Source organism: Choloepus didactylus, chromosome 9, assembly GCF_015220235.1.
Source record: "Choloepus didactylus isolate mChoDid1 chromosome 9, mChoDid1.pri, whole genome shotgun sequence".
NCBI classification, from domain to species: domain Eukaryota; kingdom Metazoa; phylum Chordata; class Mammalia; order Pilosa; family Megalonychidae; genus Choloepus; species Choloepus didactylus.
The window spans coordinates 120,784,741-120,796,903 of record NC_051315.1 but is presented as its reverse complement, the minus strand read 5'-3'; the positions used below and the strand labels follow the sequence as shown (position 1 = coordinate 120,796,903).

Genomic DNA, 12,163 nt, shown 5'->3' with positions numbered 1-12,163 from the left:
TCTCCTTAAGGACTTAGGATACCTCATGCCTATTTCATCTCTTTCTCTTTCTAGCAAAACTCTATGGACTCTATGTCATATTTCACTTCTGCCCTAGTAGACTATCACAGAAGCATTGTGCAAAAGATTAAAGGGGAATTAGACTACATCCCCTAACAGATGTTTGTGGTTATTTTTCAGTAACCTTTCCATTCCAGCTAAGGTTGGACAAAACTTACTTTTAAAGTATATGTTTAAACTAATCATTGTTAGTTTGCTGGGCTATTTTTATTTTTGTTTTTTTATATTTTAGAAGGGTTTTAGTGACATTGAGAGTGCAATGAAAACCTTTCAAACTTAGAAAGCAAAATAGGATCTTTCATTAGCTCCTTGCTTCTATATGTTCAAATAGAAACAGGATAACATCTCAATAGGAGCTTATTTTCAAAACTAAGATAAGCTGTTTATCATGAAAAGCTTGTACCCAACAAGCTGTCTTCGTTCTCTGCTCTGCTGTGTCCTAACGTGTGTGGGCTCAACTTTAATGAAGACTGTGCTTTGCAACTCCTGAACTGCAGAGAAACAAGAAATGGATTAACAAAAGTAAGTCTAAGATGTCACAGGGTTCTGGAAGCCTCTAGCTGGTCATGGACACAATGTTTCAGTACAGAAGATCAAAAAGTTTTGGGAAAAAGAATCATCTTGACTACCAGGGTCTTCAAAGGCCATCAGATAGACAGCTATTAATCAGACCATTAGCATAAAGCTCTTGGGTAATGATTTAAAAAAGAAAAAAGAAAGAAAACTTTACTTTTCCTATTGAAGCCTTTTATTCGGTTGCTGTTGTTACTTAAAAAGAACAGTTTTTCCCATAGCTGACAGTATTCTGGACTTAGATACTAACTTCTATGTGGCCAATTACAAACTAGGCCAAAATGCATTCTTAGTTCTATTTGTTTGATAAATGGCATTTAACTAATGCATTCTTTCATAGAACCTTTAACTAGAACTCATAAGTTGCATTAAGTTATGAGGTACCAATGGAAATTGAGATGGGCAACTCTGAAAACGTCTGTCAGTTTTCTGTCATATTCTAGCCTGATTTTTTCGGAAAACTTTGGGGAAAGATTGGAACGCCCCACAAATCTGAGACTGCATAAGAGTTTTTACAACATTAAATGGAAAAAACAAGAATCCCAACATAGTGCTCCACAGATAAAATCATTGACCAAATGAGCACTGTGAGTCACTATCATAGGCAAATATTCCTTAATGGGACATCAAAAGCCAAAAAAAAAAAAAAAAAGACATAGCTGAAACCATTACAGAAAAGAATGAACACCAAGTCTTGAGAATATGCTCCAATTCCATGGGATTTCAGTGCTCTGAAAGCTTGATAAGTATTTGTAAATTTTTCATAATGTTTGTGGTCTTCAAGAAATGTTTGAACTCTTTCAAATAGAGTGGAAATTGCTTCTGTTGTCCCTGCAAGTACTGTCACCACACCATGAGTTACAAACTCTGGGGTACTGACATGCTTATGGGGAAGGCAAATAAAATCCCTCATAGAGACCAAACACAAAGGCCAGTGTAGTTATCTTCTGCATTAATGGGGGAAGTATTCTGTAATACAAGGGGAATTATACTATGGGAATGGACGTATGAGTGTAGTATACATCACATGAGGCGTCAAAAGAGAGCAGCCCAGACATTACTGGGTGTTTTCAAGATTTCGGGTTTGATGGGAGGTCACTGATTACTTAGAACAATGGCTCCCAAATATCAGGGTGCATCAAAGTTGCCTGGAGATCGAGACTGACTGTGCTTTAAAACTTCAACTTCCATGTGAGACCAAGGGAAGAGATGTCTATTTGGTGCAGGATCTACATTTTCTAAACAGCATAACTCTACAGTCGGTTTGTTCAAACACCACAATTACATGGAACTTTGAATAGGAAGTGAGATAAGGTAGGTTAGTATAGGTTAGAGTGAAATAGTGACACATCCCAAAGTAATTTGGGCAGAGAATAAAAAACATATTTACAGCCCCTTCCCCCCCCCCCCCCCCCCCGCCCCGAGGAGCTGGGGGAAGGTGCAGAAGTGTTGGACTTCCTCACCTGGACTGGTGTTGTTGTCACAAACATTGAGACTGGCGGTTTGATGTGCTGAGCCCTCGATTGTGGGACTTGCCCTTATGAAGCTCGTTACTGCAAAGGAGAGGCTAAACTTGCATATAATTGTGCCTAAGAGTCTCCTCCTGAGTACCTCTTTGTTGCTCAGATGTGGCCCTCTCTCTCTAACTAAGCCACCTTGGCAGGTGAACTCACTCCCCTCCCCCCTATATGGGACCCGACTCCCAGGGGTGTAAATCTCCCTGGCAACGCAGGACATGACTCCTGGGGATGAATCTGGACCTGGCATCATGGGATTGAGAATATCCTCTTGACCAAAATGGGGATGCAAAATGAGACGAAATACTTTCAGTGGCTGAGAGATTTCAAATGGAGTCGAGAGGTCACTCTGGTGGACATTCTTATGCACTATATAGATAACACCTCTTAGGTTTTAATGTATTGTAATAGCTAGAAATAAATACCTGAAACTACCAAACTGCAACCCAGTAGTCTGGACTCCTGGAGACGGTTATATAATAATGTAGATTACAATGGGTGATAGTGTGATTGTGAAAACTTTGTGGATCACACTCCCTTTATCTAGTGCGTGGATGGATGAGTAGAAAAATGGAGATAAAAATGGAATGGGGGGGATGGTTTGGGTGTTCTTTTTTTACTTTTATTTTTTATTCTCATTCTGATTCTTTCTGACGTAAGGAAAATGTTCAGAAACAGATTGTGGTGATGAATGCATAACTCTATGATCGTACTGTGAACAGTTGCTTGTATACCATGGATGATTGTAAGGTATGTGAATATATTTCAATAAAACTGAATTAAAAAAAAAAAAAGTTGCCTGGCGAACTCCAGAGTGTCTGAGCCAGTAAGTATGGGATGGGGCCTGAAATTTGCAATCCTAGTGAGAGATGGAATATGCCAATATTCAGTGAATGAACAGAGCAGGAAAGTCTGGTCCACTCACTGCAACATTGGGTCCAGGAAACTGGCCACTGTCTACAGTAAACATTTTGGGAAGTCAAACCACAATTCCTGTAACAACCTACCCTAAATAGCCAGGACTTGCTCAATAACTTACAGCTTCCCTAATTTTTTGCCACCACTTCCAAATTAGGACCAAGCAGAGAAAGCTAAATGTGTCCCCCTATCCAATCACATAGATTGCCCTGATTCTAGTTATCCCGTCTCCAGTCCCCCCATGCCCACAGCCTCCAATCAGGGTACACTTGAAGCCTTCCCTTTTATCCACTATGAAAGCTTGCCCACTCCCCTGTCTGCCTTTGAGTTTCTGCCAAATGCAAGTGATGGTGGCTGACTCCCTTGCTATATAGTAAGTGCTAAATAAATGACCCTTGTCTCATTTGGGTGCTCTTTCCACACTAGTGATGCTGGTGCAGCCTGTCCAGGGACTCACTTTAAGAACCACTGACCTAGAACATAATGGAATCTTGATGTGCAAGAAAGGAGGAAGTTTACTGCCTTTCAAAACAGACATCACAGTTGCTGGGAAATCATAACAACTGAACTTTTTTTTCTTTTTGAGATTCCAGCTTATTTTTCTCCTTTTACACAACACAAAGTAGAAGAAATAATACAGGATTAAATCTGCAAAAGTAGTTAATCATAGAACACACACTCAAAAAAGATCCAGATAGGCTTATTTACAATGAGGAAACATGTAAAATTAAGGTAGTTTCCACGGGAAACATTAAAAAGAAAAATCAAACATATGCTACATGTGCGCCAGTGTCTACAGAAACAATGAAGTGGGGAAACAGCACTTATTTAGGGACAGATATACCACAAGGTCAAGGTTTCACAGTGTCAGTGCAATCAATTCACAAAACTATATTACAGCTAGTTAATCTGAGTTTAAGAATTGTTCCCAAATATGTCACAATATTTTTGGCCCTCAGAGGTTCACTCCTACAGATTTCAACTACTCAAAATTTCTAGCTACTAAAAGGGAGAGAACAATTGTAAGAAGCTTTTGAAGGAGTTACAAAACCTTTCTAGATCAGAGGCCAAACTACCATCAGTACAAGTCTGTTCCAACAACAGTCCTTACAGTCTTCAGAGAAATATCTAGGAAAAAAGTCAGAAGTCTCTGTCTCTACCTCCTTTTCAAACCTGCGGGGACCTTACAATGAGAATTTTGAGGTTTATTCTTAAAGGTTTATTCTGGTCTTGAAAATTTAGGATGATGTTATTTTTGACTGAAATGCATCTTGACTAACACAGGAAGACTTTTTCTTTTATTGTTTGCTTTTGGAGTGAAGGACATAGACATAAGTCTGAACTTGCTATATACTCTAGTTTCAGTCAGCTGAAAATCTGAAATTAAAACTAAGTTAAAATCTAAGATGCAATCTTTCAGAAGTCTGCTACTAAAGAGCCTCTAAGGATTTACTAAATAGAATTCTAAGTGCAAGGAGACAAGAGCTCTAAGCTGTTAGATTCCCTGTTTGGGAGAAAGGGGTCAATGTTTCCTAAAAATCACTAAGTTTTGCACCAGGGGAGAAACCAACACATACTAGGGCGTGGAATTAGTTAGATTTTGTTCCATGGGGATTCTTCCCTCACAGTAAGGAAACAGAATGAGGAACGAATCTTAATTGCTCTCTTCATCAATAGTGGTAAAATTGGTCCCTAAATTCATGAAGCCAGACAGTTTTGGTAAGCAGACTGCGGAAGCAGACAAAAGAACCAGCTTCCTGTAGCCACAGGGCACTACCTTGCATCTAGCTAAAGCAAAGATTAACTCAAACAATTATCAAAAGTCACCACTAACTGACTAAAGGGTAAAGTTCACCACTATATTATTTTAAAGGAAGTTGCCTAAAAATAAGAATTCAATTAACCCTGGGTAAGAAAAATCGAAGCAGGTCAGAGCTTACTAAGGAGTTGTCTATGTCAGATCAATGGATAAGAATGCACCCCGTTATTCTTGATGTGAAGACACTATGCATAAAGCCCTACTTGACAAAACTGAATTTCTACAAATTAAGGTAAGAATAAGGGAGAGCAGAGAGCTACATCTGTATGTAACATTTTACTATACAGACAGCATAATGGAAACTGTTTCCAGGGACAATGTCTATTCCATTAATCATATTGAACAGGATGCATTATTCATTTTTCTTTTCTTTTTGTTTAAGAAGCTTGTTATCTCCCTTTTGGCCATTCCAATGAAATTTGAAATGATTCCATGTTGGTTGAGTCCAGGAAGCAACAGTAAGAAAGTCACTATCAGGTAGGTAAGAAAAAGGATGTGGACTTGCTCTCCCACCCAAGCAACTGCAGCAAAAGAAATGATCATGGCCATGAAGTACATTTTTGGCTTTTCTTCCTTTAGTGTAAACAGACATTTCCACCAGCCCACAGCTCTGCATCGAGTTTTTATTAGATTGTTGCAAATTTCATGGAATTTTTGCTGTTGCTCAGTGGTTCATTTATTGGAGCCAAAAATTCTAGGTGCCAGAATGGGCGCAAAGTAATCAGTCAAGCACAAAAACATTACAAAACAGGAAACACCAGACAGAAGAGATGGATCCAGATAATAGAGAGTTAGAAACACCAAAGAAACTGCGCCCGTGATGACAGGTGGAAACCAGGCTCTTTCCCATCGGAGGACTTGATCGGCAGCTGTATCACTTCTCCCCATCCTCACAGCTGCTCCTCCAGGCCTGCAACCTCTGCAGCCAGCAGCTTGGTGCTGCGATTATCTCCCTCATCATCGTCCTGGATGTGCAGCCTGAGCCAGCGCAAGTCTCCCTGCAGTCTGTGCTTACCCCGCAGCCCTCATGGCGTCTCCAGCTTCACTCCTGAAATTTGAAGGCAATTTCACAGTATTCTCTATCACCAGCAATTTACAAGGGATACTTAGTGGCACAGCCCAAGGTGAATGTTGATAACTTATAGGGAGACTTTTGGCAAATCACAGGAGGATAGAATAGAAAATGCAAAACCCACAGGACTCCTTGGGGAACTTGAATCAATTTCATTGCTGCTGATTGGTAGTCAATAACTTTTGGAAACCAAGCAGTGTCTAACTTTGGGGAAGGCTTTACATTTCCAACAATAGATAAAAGAAAGTGTTAGTTAAAAAAAAAAAAGTCCCTTTTAACTGACAAGTGCTTTAAAATACTCTTTTAAAAAAGCTCAGCTTAGGACAGAGTCTCAGGCTCACTACTGCTGCTGCCTAGAGACGGCTGAGTCCCACCAGGACAATGCCACCTGCTCAAGACACAAACAACCAGTCATGGATAAAATGAGCAAGTGCAGGAGGCCAGACTGGCTGAGCAGGCTGAGCGATATGATGACATGGCAGCCTGCATGAAGTCTGGAACTGAGCAAGGAGCTGGATTATCCAATGACAAGAGGAATCTTCTTTCAGTTGCTTATAAAAGCTCATAGGTCATCTCAGAGTGTCCTCTCTGGCACTGAGCAAAGAAGGAAAAAACAGCAGACAGCTCAAAATACAGAGAGAAAATTGAGACTGAGCTAAGAAACATTTCTATGATGTACTGTCTCTTTTGAAAAGTTCTTGATCCCCAGTGCCTCACAAGCAGAGAGCAAAGTTTTCTATTTGAAAATGAAAGGAGACAACTATCCTTACCTGGCTGAGATTGCTACTGGTAATAAAAGAAAGGAATTGTGGATCAGTCACAACAAGCATACCAAAAAGCATTTGAAATCAGCAAAAGGGAATTGCAACCAGCACATCCTATCACATTGGGTCTAGCCCTTAACTTTTCTGTTTTCTCTTATGAGATTCTGAATTTCCTGGAGAAATCCTGCTCTCTTGCAAAGACAGCTTTCAATGATGCCATTGCTGAACTTGAAACATTAAGTGAACTTTACAAAGACCACAAGCTAATAATGCAATTACTAAGAGACAACTTGACAATGTAAACATGGGATATACAAAGAGATGAAGTTGAAGCAGGAAAAGAAGGGGAAAATTAACCCGACTTCCAACTTTTGTCTGCCTCATTCTAAAATTTACACAGTAGACCATGTGTCATCCATGCTGTCCCACAAGTAGTTTTTGTTTCCTATTTATGACAGGTTATGTTACACCTATTTTAATTTCCCATGCGATTTTTATGTTTAATATTAGGGGAGTAGAGCCAGTTAACATTTAAGGAGTTAGCTGTTTTCATCTCGAGGTGACCAACATGGGGATATGGAATTTTTATACATGTTATGAATGTTTGGCATAGTACTTCTGGTACATTGTGGCTTCACAAGGGCCAGTGTTAATACTGCTTCCATGTCTAAGCAAAGCAAATTGCCTACATATTGGTTTGTGCTGGAGGGGGATAAAAGGGATAATTGGTTCCAGTCACAAGGGCAGTTTTTGTGGGTACTTTAAGGTTTGGGCACTTTCAAGGCTGTGGCAGAAATAGATATCCCATGGATATTACATGTCAAACCATGTGTATCTGTGGAATACACAATCACAATCTGCACACCTTTGATTACAGCTGCAGAAGTGTTGCTTTAGACAAAAATGTGACCCAATTTGCTCTGAAGAAGGGCAGCCATGGTTCACGTTCCATTATTTGTAAAGTTATCTGCTGTTTGTTTTCATTATTTTTGCTACATCGTTTTATTTGCATTTAAATGCTTTAGGCAACCTACGAACAAATGTACAAACAACAATGCAGTAAAAATGAGTTGCTCAATATCTATTACTTCATAGATACTGTGCCAGTTTGAATGTATTATGTCCCCCAGAAAAAGCCATATTTTTGAGGCAATCTTGTGGGGCAGACATAATAGTGGGGATCAAGTTGGAACATTTGAATTAGGTTGTTTGCATGGAGATGAGCCCCACCCAACTGTGGATGATAACTGATGGGATATTCCCATGGAGGCGTGGCCCCGCCCATTCGGGGTGGGCCTAGATCAGTGGAGCCATATAAATGTGCTGACTCAGACTGGATGGAGTGCAGCTGTGAGTGACCTTTTGAAGAGGAGCAAGCTTGCTAGAGAGGAACGTCCTGGAAGAAAGCCATTTTGAAACCAGAACTTTGGAGCAGACGCCAGCCACGTGCCTTCCCAGCTAACAGAGGTTTTCCGGATGCCATTGGCCATCCTCCAGTGAAGGTACCCAATTACTGATGTGTTACTTTGGATACTTTATGGCCTTAAGACTGTAACTGTATAGCCAAATAAAACCTCTGGTGTTTTGTATTCCGCAGCATTAGCAAACTAGAACAGATACCAAGCACAGCAGAAAAACAAAAACCCCTGTATTTAACTTTTTTTAGGAATTTTGCTTTTATGCTTTTTTTTTGATACTTGACTGAGATGCATGTGCTGTAAGAATAATTAACTCAGGAATAACTTGTTCATGGCTAGCCTTGTTTAATGTCTTATGAAATTTTCATGAAAATCAGGCTAATTGTTAAGTATGCATGTATTAAGTTGATGAAGTAGAATAAAAGTTTAATGAATGGGCTTTTCAACTACTTTCTCTACAGCTTTTCATGTAAATTAGTCTTTTGGTTCTGAAAGTCTCTAAAAGGAATTGTACATTTGGGGAAATTTACTCCTTATTCCCTTTTGGTAGCTAATGCACTTTTACCAAGTTTAAATACAAGGTTTGTCATAACAACAAAAATACTGTTTATGACTACTGTACCCAACCATAGCCCATTCTCTTTTCCCTCCCTCTTTCTCTCCCCCCAACAAAAAATAAATAAATAAATAAAATAAATCAGTTTCATTGGTGGGGGGGGGGCGGAGCAGGCTGTAAATCAAATAAAAGTAATGTGCTTCATTTAAATTGTTGGCATATGGCATTTTCTAACTAACCACAAACCACAATGTTCTTGGCCCATCATGACTTTGGGCAGCATTAACTGTAAGTTTTGTGCTTCCACTTTTGGTTTTTAAGAATTTCTTGATACTCTTGAAGCTTGCCTTCAATTTTGATCCTTTATTCATCTATTTGTCAAGAGCACAGGATTACCTTCCCTTTTTAGCCTTCTTCTTTCTCATCACCAACCATTCCTACTTGGTGGCTGTGTGCTTGGAAAAAGCCTCGTGATCTTACTGGCTCCATTCAGCATCTAAGATACTACCCCACCTCCTTTGCCTGGATCCCACAAAGTATTTCCCTCATCTTATTTACTGTAGCAAATCTCTCCTTAGTTGATGAGATTATATTTATCTCTCCATAAACCCCAACTATCTTGAATGGTCTGTGATTGCTGCCTTTAAATCCCTCCTCTTCCTCTATTCTCTAAGGAATGATGGGTCTAAGTTTACCCAAATCTCACCCTACAGACTGTTTCCTCAGTACCCTACAGAAAACACCAAACAAAAAATACCAGTTTAAGAAAGGTATATATTTTTTTCTTTTAGAATGTCATGCCTTCAACAGCTCGGACAGTATTTTCTCTATGTTCTATTATTGTCTGTATACTGTAAGTGCTGAATAAATATTGATGATGGGATGGAAGTGAGTCTTAATGATAAGGGTGAGAAATTGAAATGTCAGTACTGTTTTGTTGATGTTCTATCATGACCTCAGATTAAACTGGGAATTATTGGCCCTTTTGGAAAATTCTGACAAATATTATATTCAAATAAAAGTGCATTGGAGACCTCGGGGTCTGTCTTTCAAGGAGAAAAGAGATTCCATGTATATATTTGGTATGTGATAATGCATTTCCACTTACAGCTCTTATTTTGTCTTTTTTTATTGATGTCCCTTGAACCTCAGGCCAAGGAGGTGAAATAGTCATTTCATAGGTCAGGAAAATTAAGCTAGACTGAGGAGATGGAACTCCAATTAATTTATAAATAAAATCTGGAACTAAAAAAAATAAAAAAATAAATTTAAAAAGCTTAGCTCATGCAAGGAGAGGCTAAACCTGGTTATAATTGTGCCTAAGAGTCTCCCCTTGAGTGTCTCTGTTGCTCAGATGTGGCCCTCTCTCTCTAACTAAGCCACCTTGGGGGGTGATCTCGCTGCCCTCCCCCCTACGTGGGACCTGACTTCCAGGGGTGTAAATCTCCCTGGAAACGCAGGATATGACTTCCAGGGATGAATCTGGACCTGGCATCATGGGATCGAGAACATCCTCTTGACCAAAAGGGGGATGCAAAAAGAAATGAAATAAAGCTTCAGTGGCTGAGAGATTTCAAATGGAGTCGAGGGGTCACTCTGGTGGACATTCTTACGCACTACATAGATTACACTTCTTAGGTTTTAATGTATTGGAATAGCTAGAAGTAAGTACCTGAAACTACCAAACTCCAACCCAGTAGCCTTGACTCTTGAAGACAATTGTATAACAACGTAGCTTATAAGGGATGACAGTGTGATTGTGAAAACCCTGTGGATCACACTCCTTTTCTCCAGTGTATGGATGGATGAGTAGAAAAATGGGGACAAAAACTAAATGAAAAATAAGGTGGGATGGGGGTGGGGGTGATTTGGGTGTTCTCTATTTTTTTCTTTTATTCTGATTCTGATTCTTTCTGGTATAAGGAAAATGTTCAAAAATAGATTGGGGTGATGAATGCACAACTATAAGATGGTACTGTGAACAACTAATTGTACACCATGGATGATTGCATGGTATGTGACTATATCTCAATAAAACTGAATTAAAAAAAAAAAGCTTACCTTAATAAAAACTGAAAAACAAACATGAGACTATACAACTCAGACAGGGAACCCTAATGAAAACCATGGACTACAGGTAATAGTTCATTATTAATAGTTTATTATTAATATTATATTATTAATATTCTTTCATAAATTGTAACAAATGCCCCACACTAATGCAAGGGGTTAATAATCTGGATGTGGAGGTAGTATCTGGGAGCTCTGTATTTTCTGCATGATTTTTCTGTAAACAAATTCGCTAATTTAAAAAAAGTGGCAAGTGAAAAAAAAGCCCCGCTTAAAAAAATATTACTTTATATATAGACTATTTGTATTAGGAGATTCTCTAAATGCTAGAAAACTGCCCCCTTCCCCATCTTTTTGAAAAACACACAAGGATTATAAGCAAGGGTTCTGGAGTCAGGATGCCCAGATTTAAATTCAGTCTCCTTTATTACTTATCTTACATCTTTATGCCTCACTTTCTTCATTTGCAGAACGGGGATCATGGCAGTAGCATTCCCCTAAGTTTTTGGAAGAAATAAATGGATTTATAGGAAAGATGTATTTATAAATAGAATAAACAATCGATATTGGATTTATGTTGAGTATCACCATATGACTTATTGCTCCTGGTGGGTACCGTGTTTTTGCCCAGGAAGAACCGGCCCCCAGCCCTCCATTCACGCCTCCAGCTTGAAGGCTGATGCCTTAATAAGCATATGCAAAATGAGAGGGCGGGGCCACTGGCCTAATCCGGGGGTCCGGCGCCCCGCCCCTCCCCTACCTTGAGCTCCCGGTTCCCGGACCACCAAGGGCGCTGCTCCTTGGGGCTCATTCATCCGGGGATGTGAGCAAGTTTGCGAACAGAGACCCCTTCCCCCCTCCTAGGTAAGAACACCTCGGCAGGTGAACACTGGAGAAGCTCCGTCACCCTGGGGGCGGCCTCACTCCCTTTCTGCACCCGGCTCCGAGGCTCGGGGCCGAGCGGGGCACTGGCTGCAGCCCGGCCGCCTCCGACGTGGCCCGGGGGAGCTCTGGGGCCCGGGAGGCCCGAGGCCGGTGGCGCTTCCTCGGGGTGGAGGTGGCCGGGCTGCTCCCTGCGCTGCACGCCCTTGCCAGCCACGGCGTGAGATTCGCAGGTAGCACTGGCTGTGATTCTCGTCTCCAGCCATCTGGAAAAGCAGATAAATAAGACCGACTCCTGGTAGGGTGCCAGCACCCAACCCGTGTCCACAGATGTGCACTGAAAAGAAAGAAACTTTATCACCGAATTCCAACTCCAGATCCAAGGATGGCCATAAAGTCCTCGTGAAGAAAGGAAAGGGACTTTGTCCACTACTAATTTACCAGATAACTTGTAGACAGGAAATCAGCGCTGCAGCTCTAAGTTTGCAGTAGATTTAAACTTCTGAAATGTTGA

General features: G+C 40.4%; 1 pseudogene; it reads right to left on the bottom strand.

Moving 5' to 3' along the window:
• Positions 1-5,239: 5,239 nt before the first annotated feature.
• On the bottom strand, positions 5,240-11,578 carry LOC119543850 (annotated as a pseudogene).
• Positions 11,579-12,163: the final 585 nt, after the last annotated feature.